The sequence below is a fragment of the Hylobates moloch genome, unplaced genomic scaffold (genome assembly GCF_009828535.3).
Source record: "Hylobates moloch isolate HMO894 unplaced genomic scaffold, HMol_V3 SCAFFOLD_19, whole genome shotgun sequence".
In the NCBI taxonomy this organism is placed as follows: Eukaryota; Metazoa; Chordata; class Mammalia; order Primates; family Hylobatidae; genus Hylobates; species Hylobates moloch.
The window spans coordinates 5,797,491-5,803,735 of record NW_026652294.1 but is presented as its reverse complement, the minus strand read 5'-3'; positions in this window follow the sequence as shown (position 1 = coordinate 5,803,735).

The following is a 6,245-nucleotide window of genomic DNA, read 5'->3' as shown; positions in this document are numbered from 1 at the left end:
AGGCAGAAAAAGAGACCGAGGTAAGTTTCAGAGCAGGAATGGAAGTTAGCTTGTTTGCTTATATATTTAAAAAATTTTAGGCTGGGCACGGTGGCTCACGCCTGTAATCCCAGCACTTTGGGAGGCCGAGGCAGGAGGATCACGAGGTCAGGAAATCGAGATCATCCTGGCTAACACGGTGAAACCCCGTCTCTACTAAAAATACAAAAAAAAAAAATTAGCCGGGCATGGTGGCAGGCGCCTGTAGTCCCAGCCACTCAGGAGGCTGAGGCAGGAGAATGGCGTGAACCTGGGAGGCGGAGCTTGCAGTGAGCCGAGATTGTGCCACTGCACTCCAGCCTGGGGACAGAGCGAGACTCCATCTCAAAAAAAAAAAAAAAAAAAAAAATTTGTTGCCTAGGCTGGAGTGCAGTGGCACTGTCTCAGCTCACTGCAACCTCCACCCACTGGGTTCAAGTGATTCTACTACCTCAGTCTCCCTAGTAGTTGGAACTATAAACATGTGCCACCAGACCTGGCTAATTTTTGTATTTTTATTTTTATTTTATTTTATTTTTTTTGAGACGGAGTTCACTCTTGTTGCCCAGGCTGGAGTGCAATGGCACGATCTCGGCTCACTGCAACCTCCACCTCCCGGGTTCAAGCGCTTCTCCTGCCTCAGCCTCTCGAGCAGCTGGGATTACAGGCATGCGCCACCATGCCCGGTTAGTTTTGTATTTTTAGTAGAGACAGGGTTTCTCCATATTGGTCACGCTGGTCTCAAACTCCCGACCTCAGGTGATCCGCCTGCCTCATCCTCCCAAAGTGCTGGGATTACAGGCATGAGCCACCGTGCCCTGCCTAATTTTTGTATTTTTAGTAGAGACAATGTTTTGCCATGTTGCCCAGGCTGGTCTTGAATTCCTGACCTCAAGTGATCCACCTGCCTTGGCTTCTCAAAGTGCTGGGATTACAGGCATGAGCCACCATGCTAAGCCCTGGAGTGTAAGTTTATTTAAAAGGCTTTAGAATAGGAAAGAAAGGAGAGGAAAGTACGCTTGGAAGAGATCCAAGAGGGCACCAAGGTCAAGTGCAGTGTTTAACCTTGACCCTAGGACTTTATAGGCTGGCCTCTTTCCCATGTTCCTTCCTTTAGGGTGGGCTGCCACAGCGGGCAGGTGAGCACCCACCATGTGTTTACAAACTTGTGTGCACACCCATCTGAGGCTTTCTTCCCTTTTCTGGTGGAGTGCCCCCGGAAGATCATACTCCCCATTTTGTCTCTTACTGCACATGCCTGGACTCACTCATCCAATACCTGACATTTTATCAGAAGCCCCTTTTTGCCTCTCCCAGGTGCCTGCATTCAATTCACACTTTAATGCAACAGGTGTGGACCAGCAGGCAATGGCCTTTTCCTGGTGCCAGCTGCCAATTTGTCACTTTTTTTTTTTTTCGAGACAGAATCTGGCTCTGTCACCCAGGCTTCAGTGCAGTGGTGCAATATCACTGTAACCTTCACCTACTGGGTTCAAGCAATTCTCCTGCCTCAGCTTCCTGAGCAACTAGGACTACAAGCACGCACCACCATGCCCAGCTAATATTTTTGTATTTTTAGTGGAGACGGGGTTTCATCATGTTGGCGAGGCCGGTCTCGATTTCCTAACGTCAAGTGATCTGCCCACCTCGGCCTCACAAGGTGCTACGCCCGGCCAATTTATCCCTTTTAGAGAGGCAATGTGATGATTGCCAAACCATCTGCTGACATTTCTAGTGGGCGGGGGGAGAGCCCTCTCTGCCCCCTTCATGCCTATCCTACCTTTGCCTGATGCAGCTCTCAGCTTGACTTTTCCCTTTGGCTTAGTGATTTCTCAAGATTTATTTTCCTTTCACAAAGGCAAAAGGGGATCCAGCATGTCACATGGCGAGAGAGGGAGTGAGAGAGAGAACGGGGAGGCGCTGCACTCTTATGAACAACCAGATCTCATGGGAACTACCTGAGTGGGAGCTCACTCATCACCAAGGGGATGTTGCTAAACTGTCCATGAGGGATCCGCCCCCATGATCCCATCACTTGCCACCAGGCCTCACCCCCAATACTGAGAATGACATCTCTTTGTTTTTTTTTTTTTTTTGAGACAGAGTCTTGCTCTGTCGCCTAGGCTGCAGTGCAGTGGTGCGATCTCATCTCACTGCAGCCTCTGCCTCCCAGCTTCGAGCAATTTTCCTACCTCAGCCTCCTGAGTAGCTAGGACTACAGATGCACACCACCACGCCCGGCTAATTTTTGTATTTTTTTTTTTTTTTTTGAGACAGAGTCTTGCTCTGTCACCTAGGCTGGAGTGCAGTGGCACCATCTCGGCTCACTGCAAGCTCCGCCTCCCAGATTCACGCCATTCTCCTGCCTCAGCCTCCTAAGTAGCTGGGACTGCAGGCGCCTGCCACCACACCTGGCTAATTTTTTGTATTTTCAGTAGAGACAGAGTTTCACTGTGCTAGCCAGGATGATCTCGACCTCCTGACCTTGTGATCCATCCGCCTTGGCCTCCCAAAGTGCTGGGATTACAGGCATGAGCCACCACATCCGGCCTGTCTTTTTTTTTTTAGTAGAATTAAGGTTTCGCCATATTGGCCAGGCTAGTCTTGAACTCCTGACCTCAAGTGATCTGCCCATCTCAGCCTCCCAAAGTGCTGGGATTACAGGTGTGAGCCACTGCACCTGGCTGGAAATCACATCTCAACATGAGATTTGGAGGGCATATACCCAAACCATATTACCTTTTGAGGGAAATTCCGGGCACCTAGCTATCTTGAGAAGTAAATGAGCAACTTGATAAGAAGAAGGTAATAATTGGCTGGGTTCAGTGGCTCACACCTGTAATCCCAGCACTTTGGGAGGTCGAGACAGATAGATCAACTGAGGTCAGGAGTTCGAGATCAGCCTGGCTAACATGGTGAAACTCCATCTCTACTAAAAATACAAAAATTAGCTGGGTGTGGTGATGGATGCCTGTAATCCCAGCTACTTGGGAGGCTGAGGCAGGAGGATTGCTTGAACCCGGGAGGCGGAGGGTGTAGTGGGCTTAGATAGGGCCATTGCTCTCCAGCCTGGGCAACAGAGCAAGACTCCGTCTCAAAAACAAACAAACAAACAAAAACAAGAAAAAGGTAATAATAGCTCAGAACAACAGCTACCCAAGTCGGTTAGAGCCATAAGATATTTGATCCCCTATAGAAAGTAAAGATAACATCTTGACAAATGTCCCTAAGTTGTTTCTCGGAAGCGCAGACCTCCACCGGATGAAAAATGGCGACAGCTTTCACGTCGACCTCAGATGAGGGTGAACCGAGGACTGAACTCTGACTGGAGTTCTTTGTTCTAAATTTCTTCCTGAGGGGCTTGGAGGGAATCACACTCACAGGTGAAAACTTAACATCCCTTCTGCTGACCCCAAGGTTTTAGATAAAGCTTTGCTTTCTTAGCCAACTGTAAACGTAAAAAATATTTGAATTCACCAGGCGCGATGGCTCATGCCTGTAATCACAGCACTTTGGGAGGCCGAGGCAGGCGGATCACCTGAGGTCAGGAGTTCGAGGCCAGCCTGGTTAACATGGTGAAACCTTGTCTTTACTAAAAATACAAAAATTAGCCAGGCATGGTGGTGGGTGCCTGTAATCCCAGCTACTCGGGAGGCTGATGGAGGAGAACTGCTTGCACCAGGTGGCACACACCTATAGTCCAGGTACATGAGAGGCTGAGGCAGGAGGATTGATGAAGCTCGGGAAGCAGAGGTTGCAGTGAGCTGAGATCAGGCCATTGCACTCCAGCCTGGACAACAGAGCGCGACTCTCAAAAAAAAAATCAAAATAAAATAAAAAAAAGAAAGAAAGAAAGAAAAAGGAAAAGGAAGGCATCTTCTCTGGTACCCTTTAGTCTTTTTTTTTTTTTTTTTTGAGATGGGGTCTCGCTCTGTCACCTGGGCTGGAGTGCAGTGGCACAATCTCGGCTCACTACAACCTCTGCTTCCCGGGCTTCATCAATTCTCCTGCCTCAGCCTCTCATGTAGCTGGGACTATAGGTGTGTGCCACTCCACATAGCTATTTTTGTTTTGTTTTGTATTTTATGTAGAGACAGCGGTCTCGTTATATTGTCCAGGCTGGTCACAAACTCCTGGGCTCAAGTCATCCTCCTGCCTCCACCTCCCAAAGTGCTGGGATTACAGGTGTGGCCACTAAGCCCATCCTGAATTACTGATTTTTACATACTGTATAAACTTTGCATCCTACTTTTTCTTACTTTTGTTAAATTTGGCCTAAAGCTGCCTCATAAACAGTGAACTGTATCCTAATTTAAGCATGTAAGCATTTCACTAAAGGAATATACAAGTAAAATTTTAAAGAAAGAAAACAAGAAAAAAAGCATAAACATTGGGGAAACAGCCCTTAGGCCTTGTCAGTTCCTAGAATGTATTTATTTTCACTGCGCTGGGGACTCCTTCCAGTATTAAGGTCCATTCTCAGAAGGTGGATGTGGCGAGCATGAAAAAAGGGGTGGGGGAGTAATCGTACAAACAACTGTGTCCAGTCCAGGTTCCTAGGACCAGAGAGACCCCTCTGTATGGCAGAGGCACCCGACAGCCGTAACTGATGTGTACCCTTGGAATGACTTTATGGTCAGCCGGGCGCGGTGGCTCATGCCTGTAATCCCAGCACTTTGGGAGACCGAGGCGGGCGAATCACGAGGTCAGGAGATCGAGACCATCTTGGCTAACACGGTGAATCCCCGTCTCTACTAAAAATACAAAAAATTAGCCGGGCGCAGTGGCGGGCACCTGTAATCCCAGCTACTCAGGAGGCTGAGGCAGGAAAATGGCGTGAACCCGGGAGGCAGAGCTTGCAGTGAGCCCAGATAGTGCCACTGCAGTCCGGCCTGGGCGAAAGAGCAAGACTCCTTCTCAAAAAAATAAAATTAAAAAAAAAAAAGAATGACTTTATGGTCTAAGAAGAATGTGTCTTCGGAGCTCCAAGCTAAGGAATCAGGAGTGGCAAGATCCCGGAAGGATGCCAACCTATGAAACCCTGAGTCAAGAGGTCAAGCTGGGCACTTGGTTTCTCAGGTCGACCACTTGGCCCTCTTCCAAGTTGTACTTTCCTTCTTTCCTTTCCTCCTTTACTTGCTGTTCTAAAGTTTTATAATAAACTTTTTTTTTTTTTAGATACTATCTCACTCTATAGCCCAGGCTGGAGTGCAGTAGCTCAGTCTCAGCTCACTGCAACCTCCACCTCCCAGGTTCAAAAGATTCTCCTGCCTCAGCCTCCTGAGTAGCTGAGATTACAGGCGCTCACCATCACACCCAGCTAATTTTTGTATTTTTAGTAGAGACATGTTTTCACCATGTTGGCCAGGCTGATCTTGAACTCCTGATCTCAGGTGATCCACCTGGCTCAGCCTCCCAAAGTGCTGGGATTACAGGCATGAGCCACCATGCCCGGCCCCGGCCTGCTTTTTAATAAACTTTTACTCCTACTCTGCAACTTGCCTCTGTCTGGTTTCTGCCTTATGACCCTCAGTCAAATTCTTTCTTCTGAGGAGGCAAGAATTGAGGTTGTTACAGGTGTGTATGGATTCACCACCGGGAACTCAGATACCTTCCACCGGTAACTGGTCAGGGATGCTAGGTGAAAATTTATAGAAGCTGCATGCTTTTTACAAATGGTAGTGCTTCTCATGTCCAGCCACAGCCACTACACCTTTGTGAAAGTCCCCTCAATAAACCTATGTCTTTTTTACTGTCTCCAGATCTTCCTCTACCCTTCCACACACTGCCTTCCCTACTGGAGTAAAGTGGGGTCTCGCAGGGCACCCTCTCCCTGCAATTTATTTATTTATTTTTTTGAGATAGATTCTCTCTCTGTCGCCCAGACTGGAGTGCAGTGGTGTGACCTCGGCTCATTGCAACCTTCGCCTCCCGGGTTCAAGCAATTCTTCAGCCTCAGCCTGCGGAGTAGCTGGGATTACAGGTGCCTGCTACCACGCCGGCTCCTTTATTTATTTATTTATTTATTTATTTATTTTTAGTAGAGATGGGGTTTCGCCATGTTGGCCAGGCTGGTCTCGAACTCCTGGCCTCAAGTGATCCACCCACCTCAGCCTCCCAAAGTGCTGGGATTACAGGCGTGAGCCACTGCACTTGGCCTGTCTTCCTGCATCTTCATGTGTCTTCAACGCCAAGAGGGAGCTTCTGGCCCCTTGGTTAGGGTCGAG